Below are 21,124 nucleotides of genomic sequence, written 5' to 3'. Positions count from 1 at the left end.
GGCGCTTGCCCTTCCCTTGGACTACGTCGGTGACATTGAGAGGGGGAACCCGCTGCACGGGCAACAACCGGTTCTTCAAATCTTCCCGCCCAGGCTTGCATCCTGGAGAAAACCCATGATCCCCTGGTATCAACGCCTGCCTACTAATGTGCTAAACATTATGGGGAGAAAGCAGGAGAACGGGCTTGACAGGGATAGTACATCAGCCACGATGGAATGGCAGAACAGACTCAATGGGCCGAATGGCCTAATTCTGCTCGAATGGTTTATGTTGGCTGAATCCATTTCCCCAATCCCTGAGGTGAGTACTGAGCCTAAGAGTGCTGGGCCTTACCTCAGTCATATGCACACTGTGCCTACGCCCGCAGTTTTAGAACAGGCATGGAATAGTTAAAAGCAGAACATAGCTGGGACCTTCTTCGTAACCCTGCGTCAAACTGAGTTCAAAGCTCATGGTGAAGTTAATATCAAAGCACATAGGCATACGTACCATCCGGGGATTCATAGCTCTACATTTTCCCTCTGTGTTCTCAGATTAGACCATAAGACCATAAGACAGAGGAGCAGAATTAGGCCATTCGGTCCATCGAGTCTGCTCCAGCATCTCATCATGGCTGATCCATTTTCCCTTTCAGCACCAGCCTCCTTCCTTCTCCCCGTATCCCTTCGTACCCCCTGACCGATCAAGGATGTATCAACCTCTGCCTTAAACACACCCAGCGACCTGGCCTTCACAGCCGCCTCTGGCAACAAATTCCACAGATTCACTGCTCTCTGGCTGAAGAAATTGGACGGAGACGGGGGCAGAGGCGGAGTTAAGATGGCGCTAAACGGCCACTCCTTTGCTTGCATCGGGAAACAGCTCCCAGCCCTGGAGGACACCTACAGCTCTCGCTACCAAAGGAAAGCTACAAGCATCTGTAAGGACAATACACACCCATGCAATCATCTGTTTGAACTTCTTCCATCTGGCAGACGTTATAAGATTTTCTATGCCCGCACTTCCAGACTGAAAAATAGCTTCTTCCCCAGAGCTATAATTGCTCTGAACCAATTGATCAAGCATCATCCATAAATTGTTATATTGCTACTTTAATCCTGGTTTTATAGCTGTCATGCATCCAAGTTGCGTTTTTGTACTGCTGGACATTGCTTGTTCTGGCTGGTTACTTGATTTTATCTATTGCTTGTTTATTTTATTTGTTGCTTTGTTGTGTTGGCACGTGGCCAAGTGGTTAAGGCGTTCGTCTAGTGATTTGAAGGTCACTAGTTCAAGCCTTGACTGAGACAGCATGTGTTTCCTTGAGCAAGGCACTTAACCACACATTGCTCTGCGATGACACCGGTGCTCTGTATGGGTCCTAATGCCCTTCCCTTGGACAACATCGGTGTCGTGGAGAGGGGAGACTTGCAGCATGGGCAACTGCCGGTCTTCCGTACAACCTTGCCCAGGCCTGCGCCCTGGAAACCTTTCAAGGCGCAAATCGATGGTCTCACAAGACTAACAGGTGCCTATATATGTTTTATTGAGTACGAGAGTTGCAAACTCATTTTCGCTGTTTTGCTGCATGACAAATAGTACTATGCAATGACAATAAAGATATTTCATTTCATTTCATCTTTGGAAACAGCTCTATTTCCATCTTTAATATCTCTATTTTTCCCCTTTCAGGGTACTTTTGAAGACCCTGACCTGGAGACCCTGACTATGGTTCTTTGCGGGAATGGGACCCATTCTCGGGGTTCCAGCACACCAAGGGTTCGGCCTGACAGCCCGGCTCAAATTCGGAAGCCTAAGATCTCGGGGCCCTGGGGACGGGTGGATCGAGGGTTGGTGCCATGACAGGAGACCTGTGTGTCGTCGGGGGAGTCAGGGTATCTACTGTGGGCCTGAAGGCCCGGGATCTTTGTGATCTTCGGGCACAGAGCTCAAAAAAAGCGATGAAATGGACTTTTTAACATTGTAAACCAGCGAGTTGTTTGTTGTGTCTCCCCGTTACCTGGTGAAAAATGGAGACATCTCCCTCTCCTTTATCAGGGAGAGAGAGAATCTGCGTTATGTCGAATGCCGGGTGAAACGCGAAGTCTTTGGGGTAACTGCAAGTCTGCGTCTTCACTATTGTTGCTCGCTGCTGCTTACACGCGGGAGGGAGGGGAGATGTCGGGGGCTTTGGGGTCCTTACATTTATCTGTCGTTCATTCTTTGGGGCACTTCTCTGGTTTTGTGGATGATTGCGAAGAAAAAGCATTTCAGAATCAGAATTCTTTATTATCGCCAAGTATGTGGACACGTACAGGGAATTTGATGCCGATTTCCCTGAGCTCTCGCTGTACAGAATCAAAAAGCAAACAGAACAATAGTGCAAATAGTCGTGGACTATATACAATGAGGTATACCTGTGTATGTACAAGTGGACTTGGTTTATAATAGACTAAAATTCAAGTGTTCATAAGACTGATGGCATACGGAAAGAAACTGTTCTTGTACCTCTTAGTCCTGGCATACAGTGATCTAAAGCGCCTACCAGAAGGAAGGAGTTGGAACAGGTGATGTCTAGGGTGTGATGGGTCTAGGATGTATCCTCTGGTTCTACACTCCCTCACTACAGGGAGCATTCTGTCCACATTCACTCTGTCGAGGCCTTTCACCATTTGACCAGGGTTCAAAGGGTTCAGAGAGGAAGGAACTTAAAAAGGAAATCGGGAGAGTCAGAAGTGGGCCATGAGAAGGCCTTGGTGGGCAGGATTAAAGAAAACCCCAAGGCATCCCACAAGTATGTGAAGAGCAAGAGGGTAAGATGTGATAGAATAAGACCTATCAAGTGTGACAGTGGGAAAGTGTGTATGGAACCGGAGGAAATAGCAGAGGTACTTAATGCGTGCTTTACTTCAGTATTCACTATGGAACCCTGGTCTGGTCCTAGACTCCGTCACTGCAGGGAACATTTTCTCCACGTTCAGTCTATCGAGGCCTTTCACCATTTGATAGGTTTCAATGAGGTCACTCCTCATTCTTCAGAGTTCCAGTGATAGAGGCCCAGAGACAAGCCTTTCAATCCCGCAATCATTTTCGTGAACCTCCTTTCAACCCTCTCCAGTTTCAGCACATCCTTTCTGAGATAAGGGGCCCAAACCTGCTCACAATACTCCAAGTGAGGCCTCACCAGTGCTTTATAAAGCCTCAACATTACATCCTTGCTTTTATATTCTAGTCCTCTGGAAATGAATGCCAACATTGCATTTGCCTTCCTCACCAAAGACTCAACATGCAAATTAATCTTTTGGGAATCCTGCACAAGGACTCCCAAGTCCCTTTGCACCTAAGATTTTTGAATTTCCTCTCCATTTAGAAAATAGTCAACCCTTTCATTTTTTCTACCAAAGTGCATGACCATACACTTCCCGACACTGTATTCCATCTGCCATTTCTTTGCCCATTCTCCTAATCTGTCTAAGTCCCTCTGTAGACTCTCTACTTCCACATAACCACTTGCCCTCCACGTATTTTCATATCGTCTGCAAACTTTGCAACAAAGCCATCAATTCCACCATCCAAATCATTGATATATAAAGTAAACAGAATTGGTCCCAACACAGACCCCTGTGGAACAACACTAGTCATTGGCAGCCAGTCAGTAAAGGCTCCCTTTATTCCCATTCTTTGCCTCCTGCCAATCAGCCAGTGCTTTCTCCATCCCAGAATCTTTCCTGTAATACCATGGGTTTGTAGCTTCTGTAAGCAGCCTCATTTGTGGCACCTTGTCAAAAGCCTTCTGAAAATGCAAGTAAACAACATCAACTGAATCTCCTTGTTATTTCTTGTTAATCTGCTTGTTATTTCTACAAAGAATTCCAACAGATTTGTCAGGCAAGATTCTCCCTTGAGGAAACTATGCTGACTATGGCCAATTTTATAATGTGACTCCTAGTACCCTGAGACGTCATCCTTAATAATCGACTCCAGCAATATCCCAGCCACAGAGGTGAGAAAAACTGGCCTGTAATTTTCTTTGTTCTGCCTCTCTCCGGTCTTGTAGACTGGAGTGACAGAAATGAGTAAAAAGTACATTTCATTGTCGGGGAGGCTCCAGCAGAGAAAGATATCAGAGACAAATGGTATTGAAGGTCAGTGTTTGTGTGTGGAACCATCCCCCAGTGAGGGTCAGTGTGTGTGAGGGACCATCTCCCAGTGAGGGTCAGTGTGTGTGTGTGTGTGTGTGTGTGTCTGTGTGTGGGACTGACCCCAGTGATGGTCAGTATGTGTGAGGGACCATCCCCCAGTGAGGGTCAGTATGTGTGAGGGACCATCCCCCAGTGAGGGTCTGTGTGTGTGTGTGTGTGTGTGTGTGTGTGTGTGTGTGTGAGTGTGTGTGTGTGTGTGTGTGTGTGTGTGTCTGTGTGTGGGACTGTCCCCCAGTGAGGGTCAGTGTGTGTGGGACTGTCCCTCAATGAGGGTCAGTGTGTGTGTGTGGGACCATTCCTAGTGAGGGTCAGTGTGTGTGAGGGACCGTCCCCCAGTGAGGGTCAGTGTGTGTGTGAGACTGTCCCTCAGTGAGGGTCAGTGTGTGTGTGGGACCATCCCCCAGTGAGGGTCAGTGTGTGTGTGGGACTGTCCCCCAGTGAGGGTCAGTGTGTGTGTGTAGGACCATATCCCAGTGAGGGTCAGTGTGTGTGTGGGACTGCCCCCAGTGAGGGTCAGTGTGTAAGTGACCGTCCCCTAGTAAGGGTCACTGTGTGTGAGGGACCGTCCCCCAGTGAGGGTCAATGTGTGTGTGGGACTGTCTCCAGTGAGGGTCAGTGTGTGTGTGGGACTGTCCCCCAGTGAGGGTCAGTGTGTATGTGTGACCATCGCCCAGTGAGGGTCACTGTGTGTGAGGGACTGTACCCCAGTGAGGGTCAGTGTGTCTGTGTGGGACCGTCCCCCAGTGAGGGTCAGTGTGTGTGTGTGTGACTGTCCCCCAGTGAGGGTCAGTGTGTGTGTGGGACTGTCCCCCAGTGAGGGTCAGTGTGTGTGTGTGGGACTGTCTCCAGTGAGGGTCAGTGTGTGTGTGGGACTGTCCCCCAGTGAGGGTCAGTGTGTATGTGTGACCATCGCCCAGTGAGGGTCACTGTGTGTGAGGGACTGTACCCCAGTGAGGGTCAGTGTGTCTGTGTGGGACCGTCCCCCAGTGAGGGTCAGTGTGTGTGTGGGACTGTCCCCCAGTGAAGGTCAGTGAGTGTGTGGGACTGTCCCACAGTGAGGGTCAGTGTGTGTCTGTGACCGTCCCCCAGTGAGGGTCAGTGTTTTTGTGGGACCGTCCCCCAGTGAGTGTCAGTGTGTGTGTGGGACCCTCCCCCAGTGAAGGTCAGTGCGTGTGTGTGGGACTGTCCCCCAGTGAGGGTCAGTGTGTGTGAGACCATCCCCCAGTGAGGGTCAGTGTGTGTGTTTGTGTCGGACTGTCCCCCAGTGAGGGTCAGTGTGTGTGGGACTGTCCCCCAGTGAGGGTCAATGTGTGTGTGTGTGTGTGGGGGGGGGGGGACCGTCCCCCAGTGAGGGTCAGTGTGTGTGTGTGTGTGTGGGACTGTCCCCAGTGGGGGTCAGTGTGTGTGTGGGTGGGACTGTCCCCCAGTGAGGGTCAGCGTGTGTGTGGGACCATCCCCCAGTGAGGGTCAGTGTGTGTGTGGGACTGTCCCCCAGTGAGGGTCAGTGTCTGTGTGAGACCGTCCCCCAGTGAGGGTCAGTGTGTGTGTGGGACCGTCCCCCAGTGAGGGTCAGTGTGTGTGTGGGACCGTCCCCCAGTGAGGGCTAGTGTGTGTGTGGGACCGTCCCCCAGTGAGGGTCAGTGTGTGTGTGGGACCGTCCCCCAGTGAGGGTCAGTGTGTGTGTGGGACCATCCCCCAGTGAGGGTCAGTGTGTGTGTGGGACCGTCCCCCAGTGAGGGTCAGTGTGTGTGTGTGTGGGACTGTCCCCCAGTGAGGGTCAGTGTGTGTGTGGGACCATCCCCCAGTGAGGGTCAGTGACTGTGTGGGACTGTCCCCCAGTGAGGGTCAGTGTGTGTGTGTGGGACCGTCCCCCAGTGAGGGTCAGTGTGTGTGTGGGACCATCCCCCAGTGAGGGTCAGTGACTGTGTGGGACTGTCCCCCAGTGAGGGTCAGTGTCTGTGTGAGACCGTCCCCCAGTGAGGGTCAGTGTGTGTGTGGGACCGTCCCCCAGTGAGGGTCAGTGTGTGTGTGGGACCGTCCCCCAGTGAGGGCTAGTGTGTGTGTGGGACCGTCCCCCAGTGAGGGTCAGTGTTTTTGTGGGACCGTCCCCCAGTGAGTGTCAGTGTGTGTGTGGGACCCTCCCCCAGTGAAGGTCAGTGCGTGTGTGTGGGACTGTCCCCCAGTGAGGGTCAGTGTGTGTGAGACCATCCCCCAGTGAGGGTCAGTGTGTGTGTTTGTGTCGGACTGTCCCCCAGTGAGGGTCAGTGTGTGTGGGACTGTCCCCCAGTGAGGGTCAATGTGTGTGTGTGTGTGTGGGGGGGGGGGACCGTCCCCCAGTGAGGGTCAGTGTGTGTGTGTGTGTGTGGGACTGTCCCCAGTGGGGGTCAGTGTGTGTGTGGGTGGGACTGTCCCCCAGTGAGGGTCAGCGTGTGTGTGGGACCATCCCCCAGTGAGGGTCAGTGTGTGTGTGGGACTGTCCCCCAGTGAGGGTCAGTGTCTGTGTGAGACCGTCCCCCAGTGAGGGTCAGTGTGTGTGTGGGACCGTCCCCCAGTGAGGGTCAGTGTGTGTGTGGGACCGTCCCCCAGTGAGGGCTAGTGTGTGTGTGGGACCGTCCCCCAGTGAGGGTCAGTGTGTGTGTGGGACCGTCCCCCAGTGAGGGTCAGTGTGTGTGTGGGACCATCCCCCAGTGAGGGTCAGTGTGTGTGTGGGACCGTCCCCCAGTGAGGGTCAGTGTGTGTGTGTGTGGGACTGTCCCCCAGTGAGGGTCAGTGTGTGTGTGGGACCATCCCCCAGTGAGGGTCAGTGACTGTGTGGGACTGTCCCCCAGTGAGGGTCAGTGTGTGTGTGTGGGACCGTCCCCCAGTGAGGGTCAGTGTGTGTGTGGGACCATCCCCCAGTGAGGGTCAGTGACTGTGTGGGACTGTCCCCCAGTGAGGGTCAGTGTGTGTGTGTGGGACCGTCCCCCAATGAGGGTCAGTGTGTGTGTGGGACCATCCCCCAGTGAGGGTCAGTGTCTGTGTGGGACCGTCCCCCAGTGAGGGTCAGTGTGTGTGTGGGACTGTCCCCCAGTGAGGGTCAGTCTGTGTGTGGGACCGTCCCCCAGTGAGGGTCAGTGTGTGTGTGTGGGACCGTCCCCCAGTGAGGGTCAGTTTGTGTGTGGGACTGTCCCCCAGTGAGGGTCAGTGTGTGTGTGGGACCGTCCCCCAGTGAGGGTCAGTGTGTGTGTGTGGGACCGTCCCCCAGTGAGGGTCAGTGTGTGTGTGTGGGACTGTCCCCCAGTGAGGGTCAGTGTGTGTGGGACTGTCCCCCAGTGAGGGTCAGTCTGTGTGTGTGGGACTGTCCCCCAGTGAGGGTCAGTGTGTGTGTGTGGGACCGTCCCCCAGTGAGGGTCAGTGTGTGTGTGTGGGACCGTCCCCCAGTGAGGGTCAGTGTGTGTGTGGGACCCATCCCCCAGTGAGGGTCAGTGTGTGTGTGGGACTGTCCCCCAGTGAGGGTCAGTGTGTGTGGGACTGTCCCCCAGTGAGGGTCAGTCTGTGTGTGTGGGACTGTCCCCCAGTGAGGGTCAGTGTGTGTGTGTGTGGGACCGTCCCCCAGTGAGGGTCAGTGTGTGTGTGTGGGACCGTCCCCCAGTGAGGGTCAGTGTGTGTGTGGGACCATCCCCCAGTGAGGGTCAGTGACTGTGTGGGACCATCCCCCAGTGAGGGTCAGTGTGTGTGTGGGACCGTCCCCCAGTGAGGGTCAGTGTGTGTGTGTGGGACCGTCCCCCAGTGAGGGTCAGTGTGTGTGTGTGGGACCGTCCCCCAGTGAGGGTCAGTTTGTGTGTGGGACCATCCCCTAGTGAGGGTCAGTGTGTGTGTGGGACCATCCCCCAGTGAGGGTCAGTGTGTGTGTGTGGGACCATCCCCCAGTGAGGGTCAGTGTGTGTGTGGGACCATCCCCCAGTGAGGGTCAGTTTGTGTGTGGGACTGTCCCCCAGTGAGGGTCAGTGTGTGTGTGGGACCATCCCTCAGTGAGGGTCAGTGTGTGTGTGTGTGTGTGTGTGGTACTGTCCCCCAGTGAGGGTCAGTGTGTGTGTGTGGGACCGTCCCCCAGTGAGGGTCAGTGTGTGTGTGGGACTGTCCCCCAGTGTGGGTCAGTGTGTGTGTGTGTGGGACCGTCCCCCAGTGAGGGTCAGTGTGTGTGTGGGACTGTCCCCCAGTGAGGGTCAGTGTCTGTGTGGGACCGTCCTCCAGTGAGGGTCAGTGTGTGTGTGGGACCGTCCCCCAGTGAGGGTCAGTGTCTGTGTGGGACCGTCTCCCAGTGAGGGTCAGTGTGTGTGTGTGACTGTCCCCCAGTGAGGGTCAGTGTGTGTGTGGGACCGTCCCCCAGTGAGGGTCAGTGTCTGTGTGGGACCGGTCCCCAGTGTGGGTCAGTGTGTGTGTGTGTGGGACCGTCCCCCAGTGAGGGCCAGTGTGTGTGTGGGACCGTCCCCCAGTGAGGGTCCGCCCCGGGAGCCAGAAGGAGTTGAAGTTTTTTTAAGAGAAAGCGAAATGGAGACACCGAGTACGGAGAAAGAGTACGAAGGAGCGAGACAGAAGGAGAAAGTGAGATTGTGCCGAGAGAGAGATGAGATGGAGGGAAACCCGCCGGCCGCTCACCTGCGCGGCGCTCGGTCGCTGTCCCTGGTGCTGAACTGTCGATTCGTCTCCGCTCGCTGCCTCCCTCCGTTCCTCTCCGCCTCCTTTTATACATCCGCCGACTGACTGTCTCTGCTTAGACACGCCGGGGGGGGGGGGGGGGCCCCCGGGAGGAAGTAGTTGTGGGTGGAGAAGGAGGCCAACAAATAAATAATTAAATAACGATAGAACTCCTGCGTCATTTGGGCTACAGTTCTCCTCCGACATCTCCCAATGTTCATTTGGAGGAGATGCGCGCTGGTGCTTCATCTGAATCACCCCAATTTCATAATTGTTTCATAATTATTTATTTCATTAATTATTTCATAATTAATTTTGTTAATTCATAATTTACTGGCATAATTTACGTATTACTATTTAACTATTTATGGTTCTATTACTATTTATCATTTATGGTGCAACTGTAACGAAAACCAATTTCCCCCGGGATCAATAAAGTATGACTATGAGTAATCTCATCCCCAGTGCCCGACAGGTTCCATTTCAGTTATGGAGTGTGTTCTTCAACAGTCGTGTCAGCCCTTCCTCCACGTCCACTCCCCCAGGCGTTGCTTCTTCAAGATTCAAGATCATTTCGCTGATAGAGCTTTGACTGGCGACCAACCCGGCGTTGGGGTCTAATTATTTAGAGCGAATTAAAGGGAGGCAGGGACCAGTGTAGCGGCTACGGGCTGAGTGGACATAGGGTCTTTGAGGCTTCGGTGAAGGGAGGCTTCACTCAGAGGGAGGAAAGCTCAAGTTTTCCCCCTCACTCCTTTATATCTGCTCAGTTTGGTAGAGAAGCCAGGCAGGATAGTTGAATGCTCCTCTTGCGGGATGTGGGGAGGCAGGGAGATCTCCAGTGTCCCTGACGACTACAGCTACGAGAAGTGCATCCAGCTGCAGCTTCTGAAAATCCGTGTTAAGGAGTCGGAGCTGGAACCAGGTGAACTCCCGCTGAAGGGGTGATAGACAGGGCACAGAGAGAGGTAGTTACACCCAAGGTGCAGGACGCAGGAAACTGGGTGATGGCCAGGAAGGAGAAAGGGGTTAAGGAGACAGTGCAGAGTACCCCTCTGGCCACCCCCCTCAACAACAAGTGTACTGTTGGGGGGTGGTGAACTAACAGAGGGAAACCACAGTGGTCGGGTCTCTGGCACTGAGTCTGCCTCTGTGACTCAGACGTGAAGGGGGAAGAAGAGGCGCACAGTGGTGACGGGGGATTCGAACACACAGGAGGTTCTGTGGGCCAGAACGAGATTCCCGGGTGGTGTGTTGCCTCCTGGGTGCCAGGGTCCAGGATGTGTCGGATCGAGTCCTCAGCATTCTTAAGTGGGAGGGTGAACAGCCAGAAGTCGTGGTCCATGTAGGTACCAATGATATGGGTAGGACGAGTGATGAGGTTCTGCATAGTAAGTTCAGGGAGTTGGGAGCTAAGTCAAAGGGTGGGACCTCCAGGGTTCTGATCTCAGGATTGCTACCCATGCCACATACTCGTGAGGCGAGAACGAGGAAGATTATACAGTTTAGTGCGTGTGGAATGGGCTGCTGGCAACAGTGGTGGAGGTGGATATGATAGGGTCTTTTAAGAGACTTTTGGATAGGTACATGGAGCTTAGAAAAATAGAGGGCTATAGTAACCCTAGTAATTTCTAAGGTAGGGACATGTTCGGCACAACTTTGTAGGCCAAATGGCCTGTATTGTGCTGTAGGTTGTCTATGTTTCTATAAGGAGTTGGTGTAGGGGGGAGGGAAAACGATTTTTGGATAAATCCGGGGAAGGTGGGGCCTGTACAGAAGGGACAGTTTTCACACGACCCGGAGGGGGAGCTAATACCCTAGTGGGAAGGTTTGTTAATGCTGCTCGGTGGGGTTTAAACTAAGAGTTGCAGGGGGATGGGAACCAGAATGCCAGAACGGTTAGTGGAGAGATGGTGGAGGCAGATGTTGGTAAGACATCAGACAAAGTTAGGAATCGAAAGGTTGAGCGTGGTGTGACAAAATCGAGAAGGGTGAATACAGGACTGAAGGTGTTGTATCTGAATATGCACCGTATGCAGAATGAGGTAGATGAACTTGCAGCACAGTTGCAGATTGGCGGATATGATGTCATAGGCATCATGGAATCATGGCTGAAAGATTGTGTTACATACCTCATGGATATCTTGTGACTGTCTTATGACCATGGTGTAATTGAGTATCTTATGAGCATGAGGTAATGGTCATGTGATAGCGGGGTGATGTAATTTTCCCGCCAGTGTGAGGTCACGTGATGACATGTTCACCACGGGTATAAAAGGGAGACCCCTGGGGTGACGCATTTAGCTTTTCCAGTGGAGTTTTAAGTTTAGTTCATTACTTAATTCGTCAGATATTCCGTTGTGCTGCGTATTTGTCTTATGACGCAGTTTTGTTTTAAAGTGGAGTTCTACTTTCTATTGTAAGTAGTATTGCAGAGTAAAGACCTTACCAAGGTACAGGAATTCGCCGAGCTGAGTAAAGCTGATAACGTTTGGCAGTTTTGGAGAGGATTGACCTTTATTGAATCATCGTTCAAGAAAAAGTGACCTGCATTTTGAGATACCCTCTGCTAAAGCAGGAAGGATAGTGCAGTATCTATTCTCCAGAGGAAAAGGTCAGTTCCTTTAAACCGTTTTATTTCCATCATCGTGAATGCTGCGGACAAGGCAGGTTCCGGCTGGGATCAGCAGTAATGTCACGTCTTCGAGGAATTCTTTACTTCAGGAAAGTCTCTCCGAATTGACTGTATGAATCTCATAGACTTTCGAATTTACCATTCTAAGAACTGTGTTCGAATTTACCACTTTAAGAACTGTTTTCGTATTTACCCTTTTAAGAACTGTTCCAGAGTTGCCCTATAGCAGTTAACTTCCAGTTAGGTTGGTCGTTCAAAAACATTTCGCTATTTTTGAGCAGAGTTTAATAAATGTTTGTTTGTTTTTATAAAACCTGACTCAATTCTATATTCATTGTGGCCGGTCACGTGACAATTGAAACTTGGAGCTCAATGTTCAGGGATACACATTATATTGAAAGGACAGGCAGAAAGGCAGAGGAGGTGGTGTTGCTCTGTTGGTTAAAAAAAAAATGAAATGGAATCATTCGAAAGAGGTGACATCGGGTTGGAAGATGTTGAATCATTGTGGATGGAGCTAAGGGAACTGCAAGGGTAAGAAGACCCTGATGGAGATTGTATACAGAGCCCCAAACAGTAATAAGGATGTGACCTAGAAATTACAATAGGAGATAGAGAATGCACGCCAAAAGGGCAATGTTACAATAGTCATGGGGGACTTCAATATGCAGGTAGATTGGGGAAATCAGGTTGGTGCTGGATTACAGGAGGGGGAATTTGAGAAGGCTAACATAGAACATAGAATAGTACAGCACAGTACAGGCCCTTCGGCCCACATTGTTGTGCCGACCCTCAAACCCTGCCTCCCATATAACTCCCCCACCTTAAATTCCTCCATATACCTGTCTCTTCGTCTCTTAAATTTCACTAGTGTATCTGCCTCCACCACTGACTCAGGCAGTGCATTCCACGCACCAACCACTCTCTGAGTAAAAAACCTTCCCCTAATATCCCCCTTGAACTTCCCACCCCTTACCTTAAAGCCATGTCCTCTTGTATTGAGCAGTGGTGCCCTGGGGAAGAGGCGCTGGCTATCCACTCTATCTATTCCTCTTATTATCTTGTACACATCTATCATGTCTCCTCTCATCCTCCTTCTCTCCAAAGAGTAAAGCCCTAGCTCCCTTAATCTCTGATCATAATGCATACTCTCTAAACCAGGCAGCATCCTGGTAAATCTCCTCTGTACCCTTTCCAATGCTTCCACATCCTTCCTGTAGTGAGGCGACCAGAACTGGACACAGCACTCCAAGTGTGGCCTAACCAGAGTTTTATAGAGCTACATCAATACCTCATGACTCTTAAAACTCTATCCCTCAACTTATGAAAACTAACACCCCATAAGCTTTCCTAACTACGCTATCTACCTGTGAGGCAACTTTCAGACACTTTTTAGAGCAGTTCGTAGCTGAGCCCCCTGGAGGATCAGCTATTCTGGGCTGGGTGTTGTGCAATGAACCAGAATTGGTTAGAGAGCTTAAGGTAGAGGAACATTTCGTGGTAAGTGATTATAATATGATCAAATTCACCCTGCAGTTTGAGAGGGAGAAGCGAAAGTCAGATGCATCACTATTAGAGTGGAGTAGAGGAACTTACAGAGGCATGATAGAGGAGTTGGCCAGAATTGATCGGAAGAGAACACTGGTAGGGATGATGGCAAAGCAGCAACGGCTGGAATCTCTGGAAGCAATTTGGAAGACACATGATATATTCAGAAGAGGAAGAAGTATTGTAAAGGAAAGATGACACGACCGTGGCTAACAAGAGAAGTCAAAGCCAACATAAAAGCCAAAGAGAGGGCATATAATAGAGCAAAAATTAGTGGATTGGGAAGCTTTTAAACTCCAACAGAAGGGAACTAAAAAAGTCTTTAAGGTAAAGATGGAATACGAAAGTAACCTAGCCAATAATATTAAAGAATATACCAAAAGTTTCTTTTGATACGTGAAGTGTAAAAAGGGAAGTGGGAGTGGATATTAGACTGCTGGAAAACAATGCTAGACAGGAAGTAATGGGGGACAATAAAATAGCAGATGAACTGAGTAAGTATTTTGCTGCAGTCTTCACTGGGGAAGACATTAGCAGTATGGTGGAAGTTCTGGGTGTTGGCGGAATGAAGCTACCATAGCTAGAAGGAAGATTATTTTGGAAACTGAAAGGTTAGAAGGTTTACAAGTCACCTGGACCAGATGGTGTATGCCCCAGAAGTCTGAAAGATGTGGCTTAAGAGATTGTGGGGGCATTAGTAACGATCTTTTAAGAATCACTAGATTCTGGGATGGCTCAGAAGACAAGAAAATTGCAAATGTCACCCCACTCTTCAAGAAGGGAGAGAAGCAGAAGAAAGGAATCTACAGGCCAATTAATCTGACCTCAGTGGTTGGGAAGATGTTGGCGTTGAATATTAAGGATGAGGTCTCAGGGTACTTGGAGGAACATGATAAAATAGGCCACAGTCAACATGGTGTCCTCAAGGGAAAGACTTGCCTGACAAATCTACCTGAATTCTTTGAAGAAATAACAAGCAAGGTAGGCAAAGGAGAATCGGTTGATGTGTATTTGGATTTTCAGACGGCCTTTGACAAGGGGCCACACATGAGGCTGCTTAACAAGCTACGAGCCTGTGGTATCACAGGAAAGATTCTAGCATGGATAGCAGTGACTGATCGGCAGGAGGCAAAGAGTGGGAATAAAGGGAGCTTTTTCTGACTGGCTGCCAATGACTAAAAGTGTTTCGCATGGGTCTGTGTTGGAACCGATTCTTTTTACATTATATGTCTACGAACTGGATTCTGGAGTTGATGGCTTTGTTATAAAATTTACAAATGGTATAAAGATAGGTGAAGGGGCAGGTAGTTTTGGGAGAGTAGAGAAGCTACAGAAGAACTTAGACAGATTAGGAGAATGGGAAAGATTAGGAGAAGTGGCAGATGGAGTACAGTTTTGGGAAGTGCCTGGTCATATACTTTGGTAGAAGAAATGAAAGGGTTGACTATTTTTTTAAATGGAGAGAAAATTTGAGGTGCAAAGGGACTTGGGAGTTTGTGTGCAAGATTCCCTAAAGGTTAACTTCCAGGTTGAGTCTGCGGTGAGGAAGGAAAATGTGATGTTGGCATTCATTTCCAATCGACTAGAATATAAACACAAGGGTGTAATTTTGAAACTTTACAAGGCACTGGTGAGGCCTGACTTGGAGTATCATGAGCAGTTTTGGGCCCCTTATCTTAGAAAGGATGCACTGACATTGGACAGAGTTCAAAGGAGGTTCACGAAAATGATTCCAGGATTGAATAGCTTGTCATATGAAGAGTGTCTGATAGCTCTGGGCCTGTATTCACTAGAATTCAGAAGAATAAGGGGTGACCTCATTGAAACCTACCAAATAGTGAAAGGAGTGGATGTTGAGAGGATGTTTCCTATGGTGGGAAAGTCTTAAGACCGGAGGACACAGCCTCAGAATAGAGGGAAGTGCTCTTAGAATGGCAATGAGGAGGAATTTCTTTAGTCAAAGGGTAGTAAACATGCAGAATTTGTTGCCATAGGCACCTGTGGGGGCCAAGTCTTTATGTCCTGTGCCTATAAAAAGTATTCACCTCCCCCCACCCCCAGGAAGTTTCCTATTTTATTGTTTTACAACAGTGAAACACAATGGATTTAATTTGGGTTTTTTTTTGACACTGATCAACAGAAAAATATTCCATTGTGTCGAAGTGAAAACAAATTTCTACAAAGTGATATATTTTAATTACAAATATAAAACACAAAATAATTGATTGCATAGATTGGAGAAGTATTCACTTCCTTTAATATGACGCCCCAAATCATCACTGGTGCTGCCAATTGGTTTTAGAAGTCACACAATTAGTCAAATGGAGATCACCTGTGTGCAGTCATGGTGTTTCAATTGACTGTAGTAAAAATACAACTGTATCTGGAAGGTCCAACTGGGCTGGAACGCGATTTGTTTCGGGGAGTGGGCGCATGCGTGAATGTGGTTTGGAACTTGTTGAGGGAAAGAGAGTGGGGAAGGAACAGGAATTGCTGGGGAGGGGTCATGTGGGTCCGGTAATGGCGGACAAGATGAGGGGGAGGTTGAGGGAAAGAAAGCGGAGAAGGAGCGGGATAGGGATTTGGGATCAGAGGTAGGCAGCTGGGGAGAAATGGATTATTGTGAAGGAAGAAATAAAGGGAATGAGGAGATAGTGAGGGGACGGATGAATGAAAACCGAGACAAAGGGAATAAAAGAATAAGAAATGACAGCGGAGAGAGCTCTGAAAGTGAGGAAGATGAACAAGTTCAGAGAGAAGGTGTTGTCATAATCAGGTTTAATGAAAAGGCTCAGGGACATATGAAGAAAATTAACCCGTTTGTGCTAACAGCAACTCTGGCAAATAAGATAGGGGAAATAATATTTGCAAAAGTCCTTAATGATGGCAACTTATTGGTAAGATGTGCGAATGAGGAGCAACTTGAGAAAGCACTCAAGCTAAAAGAGATAGAAAAATGCAAGGTGGAATACACAGGGAGGGTGGGAGCACGAAATGGTGGTTGTAAAGGAGTGATCACAGGGGTACCAATGAGTATAAATATGGAGGAGTTAAAGAGGAATATCAAAGGAGGGAAAGTAATGAATGTTCAAAGACTGAAAACAACGAAGGAGGGAGTGAAAAAGGAAAGTGAAACAGTATTGATTGAATTTGAAGAAGAAAGTGCCAAGGAAGATGTTCCTGGGTTTCATGAGTTACCCAGTAAGGGTGTATGTGCCAAAGCCACTGAGGTGCTATGATTGTCAAAGGTTTGCACTCATAGCTAAAAACTGTAAAAGGCAGAGGAGGTGTGCTAGATGTGGGAGTGATCATGAATATGGAAAGTGCGGAACAGGAGTTCAACCAAAATGCTGCAATTGTGGAGGAGCTCATAATGTTGCATATAGTGGGTGTGAGGTTGTGAGACGGGAGACTAAAATTCAAGAAATAAGAGTGAAAAGAAAGATCACTTATGCAGAAGCTGTAAGAATGTCAAGAGAACAGAATAATGCTCCTAATGAACAGGGAGCAATAGGGATACGAGAGATGCAACAAAGAACAAATGACAGGATTTATGTAGACAAAAAGGCTCTAGTAACATTCATTGCAGGAGCGAGTGATAGTACGGCTGAGGTAAAGTCAAAAAGTGACAAAATTCAGCTGGTGGTCAAAGCAGCAGTAAACCATTTAGGGTTAGTAGGACTGACATGGGAGGAAGTGAGGGAGAACCTCACTAATCAGTCAAGCCAGGAAGTGTCATGAGTTGGTTAATACTAATTATGGTGATTCTTTTACAATGGAATGCAAGGAGCTTACTGGCCAAAAGCCAGGAATTCAAGCACTTTATTAAAGAAATGGTTGTAAAACCGGATGTAGTGTGTATTTAGGAAACTTGGTTGAGGCCAACTTTAGACTTTGTGGTACATGGGTATACAATGATAAGGAAAGATAGAAATCTGGGGGGCGGGGTGTTGTGCTATGTTAATCAAGCAAGGTATACCATGTAGGGTACTGGAAAAAGGAGATGATCAGGAATACATAGTGGTGGAAGTGTGGGAGAGAGGGGAGGGAGTGGTTATAATTAACTACTACAATCCATGTAAAAGGTTGGATTTGGACAGCCTATTAAGGATACAAAGACAAAACAGACATAAAGTAGTGTGGTGTGCAGATTTCAATGCTTGTAGCACAATATGAGGGGATCAGATTACAGATCCAAATGGAAAGGTAATTGAAGATTTGATAGAAGAAAGGGATTTGGTGTGTATGAATGATGGTAGCGGCACAAGGATAGATATAACAACAGGAACTGAGTCAGTGTTAGATATTACGTTAGTGTCTAATACCTTGGCTGGCATTAGTAACTGGGGAGTTTGGACTGCTTCAACAGTAGGCAGTGATCACTACCCAGTTTTATGTTCAGTGGGTGAAAGAGTTGAAGTAAGACCAGGTGGTGGAATCCCGAAGTGGGTGTTTGGAAAAGCAGATTGGGGTAAGTTCCAGAAGTTGAGTGAAGAAGGGTTGACAAAGACAGATATTTCTGGAAATATAGATGAATTAAACAGTCAGGTGACTTCAGCAATTATCATGGCAGCAGAAGGATCTATACCTAGGAGTAAAAATAGGATGAATAGAAAACTGGTACCATGGTGGACAGAGGAATGTTGTCAGGCTGTAAAAAACAGAAATAGAGCATTCAGGCTAGTTAAAAGAACTCATAATATGCAGCATTTGGTTCAATATAAGAAAGCACAGGCAGTAGTGAGAAGAACTATATGTCAAGCTAAAAGGGCAAGATGGAGGAGTTTTTGCAACAAAATAGGAAGAACAACACCGGTGGGAGAGGTATGGGGAATGATTAAGAGGATGGGAGGAGATAGAAGGGAATAGGAATATCCAGTAATGATATCTGAGGAGGAAACAGCAGTCTCCAGTAGGGATAAGGCTGAGATCATGGCCAAGTTGTTTGTACAGATACACAGTTCAGAAAATTTGTCTGAAGAAGGGAGAAGGAGAAGGGAAAGAACAATGAATCAACACCCAGGTGTGTTAAACAGAAGGAACAGATGATATAATTGATGATCCATTTACGTTAGCAGAAATAGTGAGAGCAATAAAGAGATCGAGACCAACCTCCCCAGGGAAAGATCTGATATGCTCTGTGATGCTTAAAAATCTAGGAGAAGGAGTGCTCTTGAAGTTGCTGCATTTTTATAACAGAGTGTGGGATGAGGGAAGATTACCAAGTGCATGGAAAGAAGCAGTAGTAATTCCAATAAGGAAACCTGGCCAGGATCCATCAAAACCCACTAGCTACAGATCAATTGCATTAACATCAAGTATATGTAAGATAATGGAAAGGATGATCACAGAAAGGTTATCGTATGAGCTTGAGAAAAGGGGAATGCTGGCAAGTTATCAGAGTGGTTTTAGAAAGGGAAGGAATTCCATGGACTCAGTGATAAGATTAGAGACTGAAATGAGGAAGGCCCAGACAAATAAAGAATCAGTAGTTGCAGTGTTTTTTGATATTGAAAAAGCCTATGATATGATGTGGAAGGAAGGATTATTAATTAAACTGCACAAGATGGGGGTTGGTGGGACAGTTTTTAATTGGATTAAAGATTTTTTGTTTGGTAGAAAAATTGAAGTTCGGATTGGATCAGCATTATCAAAACAGTACATAGTGGAAAATGGCACACCTCAAGGTAGTGTGATTAGCCCGTTACTTTTCATCATTATGATCAATGATGTCTTCACAAAGGTACCAGTGGATATAGGTAGGTCACTGTTTGCGGATGATGGGGCCTTGTGGAAAAGAGGCAGGAACATGGACCATATAATCAGGAAACTACAAGAAGCAATTGATGAAGTGGTGGAGTGGGGTTATGATTGGGGATGTAGATTTTCAGTAGAAAAAACTCAAACTGTATTTTTTACCAGGAAAAGAATTGAGGTAGGGAAGAAGTTAAGGATGTATGGGATTGAATTAGAAAGGCTTGGATCATTTAAATTTCTGGGAGTTGTATTTGATTCACGATTAACATGGGCAGACCATATCAGGAAAGTTGAGGAGAAATGTAAAAAAGTAATAAATGTGATGAGATGTTTGACTGGTAGGGAATGGGGAGCAAGTTGTTCAGCGTTGAAGAGAACATATGTGGCTTTAGATAGACTGGCAAATGACACTTAAAGGATTGACGGTGGATATGCAATGGCAAGCATTTAAAGGTTGCATGGATGAACTACAACAATTGTTCATCCCAGTTTGGCAAAAGAATAAATCAAGGAAGGTAGTGCACCCGTGGCTGACAAGAGAAATTAGGGATAGTATCAATTCCAAAGAAGTAGCATACAAATTAGCCAGAGAAAGTGGCTCACCTGAGGGCTGGGAGAAATTCAGAGTTCATCAGAGGAGGACAAAGGGCTTAATTAGGAAGGGGAAAAAAGATTATGAGAGAAAACTGGCGGGGAACATAAAAACGGACTGTAAAAGCTTTTATAGATATGTAAAAAGGAAAAGACTGGTAAAGACAAATGTAGGTCCCCTGCAGACAGAAACAGGTGAATTGATTATGGGGAGCAAGGACATGGCAGACCAATTGAATAATTACTTTGGTTCTGTCTTCACTAAGGAGGACATAAATAATCTTCCAGAAATAGTAAGGGACAGAGGGTCCAGTGAGATGGAGGAACTGAGTGAAATACATGTTAGTAGGGAAGTGGTGTTAGGTAAATTGAAGGGATTGAAGGCAGATAAATCCCCAGGGCCAGATGGTCTGCATCCTAGAGTGCTTAAGGAAGTAGCCCAAGAAATAGTGGATGCATTAGTGATAATTTTTCAAAACTCGTTAGATTCTGGACTAGTTCCTGAGGATTGGAGGGTGGCTAATGTAACCCCACTTTTTAAAAAAGGAGGGAGAGAGAAACCGGGGAATCATACACCTGTTAGCCTAATGTCGGTGGTGGGGAAACTGCTGGAGTCAGTTATCAAGGATGTGATAACAGCACATTTGGAAAGCGGTGAAATGATCGGACAAAGTCAGCATGGATTTGTGAAAGGAAAATCATGTCTGACGAATCTCATAGAATTTTTTGAGGATGTAACTAGTAGAGTGGATAGGGGAGAACCAGTGGATGTGGTATATTTGGATTTTCAAAAGGCTTTTGACAAGGTCCCACACAGGAGATTAGTGTGCAAACTTAAAGCACACGGTATTGGGGGTAAGGTATTGGTGTGGGTGGAGAATTGGTTAGCAGACAGGAAGCAAAGAGTGGGAATAAATGGGACCTTTTCAGAATGGCAGGCGGTGACTAGTGGGGTACCGCAAGGCTCAGTGCTGGGACTCCAGTTGTTTACAATATATATTACTGACTTGGATGAGGGAATTAAATGCAGCATCTCCAAGTTTGCGGATGACACGAAGCTGGGTGGCGGTGTTAGCAGTGAGGAGGATGCTAAGAGGATGCAGGGTGACTTGGATAGGTTGGGTGAGTGGGCAACTCATGGCAGATGCAATTTAATGTGGATAAATGTGAAGTTATCCACTTTGGTGGCAAAAATAGGAAAACAGATTATTATCTGAATGGTGGCCAATTAGGAGAAGGGGAGGTGCAATGAGACCTGGGTGTCATTATACACCAGTCATTGAAAGTGGGCATGCAGGTACAGCAGGCGGTGAAAAAGGCGAATGGTATGCTGGCATTTATAGCAAGAGGATTCGAGTACAGGAGCAGGGAGGTACTACTGCAGTTGTACAAGGCCTTGGTGAGACCACACCTGGAGTATTGTGTGCAGTTTTGGTCCCCTAATCTGAGGAAAGACATCTTTGCCATAGAGGGAGTACAAAGAAGGTTCACCAGATTGATTCCTGGGATGGCAGGACTTTCATATGAAGAAAGACTGGATGAACTGGGCTTGTACTCATTGGAATTTAGAAGATTGAGGGGGGATCTGATTGAAACGTATAAGATCCTAAAGGGATTGGACAGGCTAGATGCAGGAAGATTGTTCCCGATGTTGGGGAAGTCCAGAACGAGGGGTCACAGTTTGAGGATAGAGGGGAAGCCTTTTAGGACCGAGATTAGGAAAAACTTCTTCAC

Source organism: Mobula hypostoma, chromosome X1 (assembly GCF_963921235.1).
Source record: "Mobula hypostoma chromosome X1, sMobHyp1.1, whole genome shotgun sequence".
Taxonomy (NCBI): Eukaryota; Metazoa; Chordata; class Chondrichthyes; order Myliobatiformes; family Myliobatidae; genus Mobula; species Mobula hypostoma.
This window is presented reverse-complemented; position numbering follows the sequence as displayed.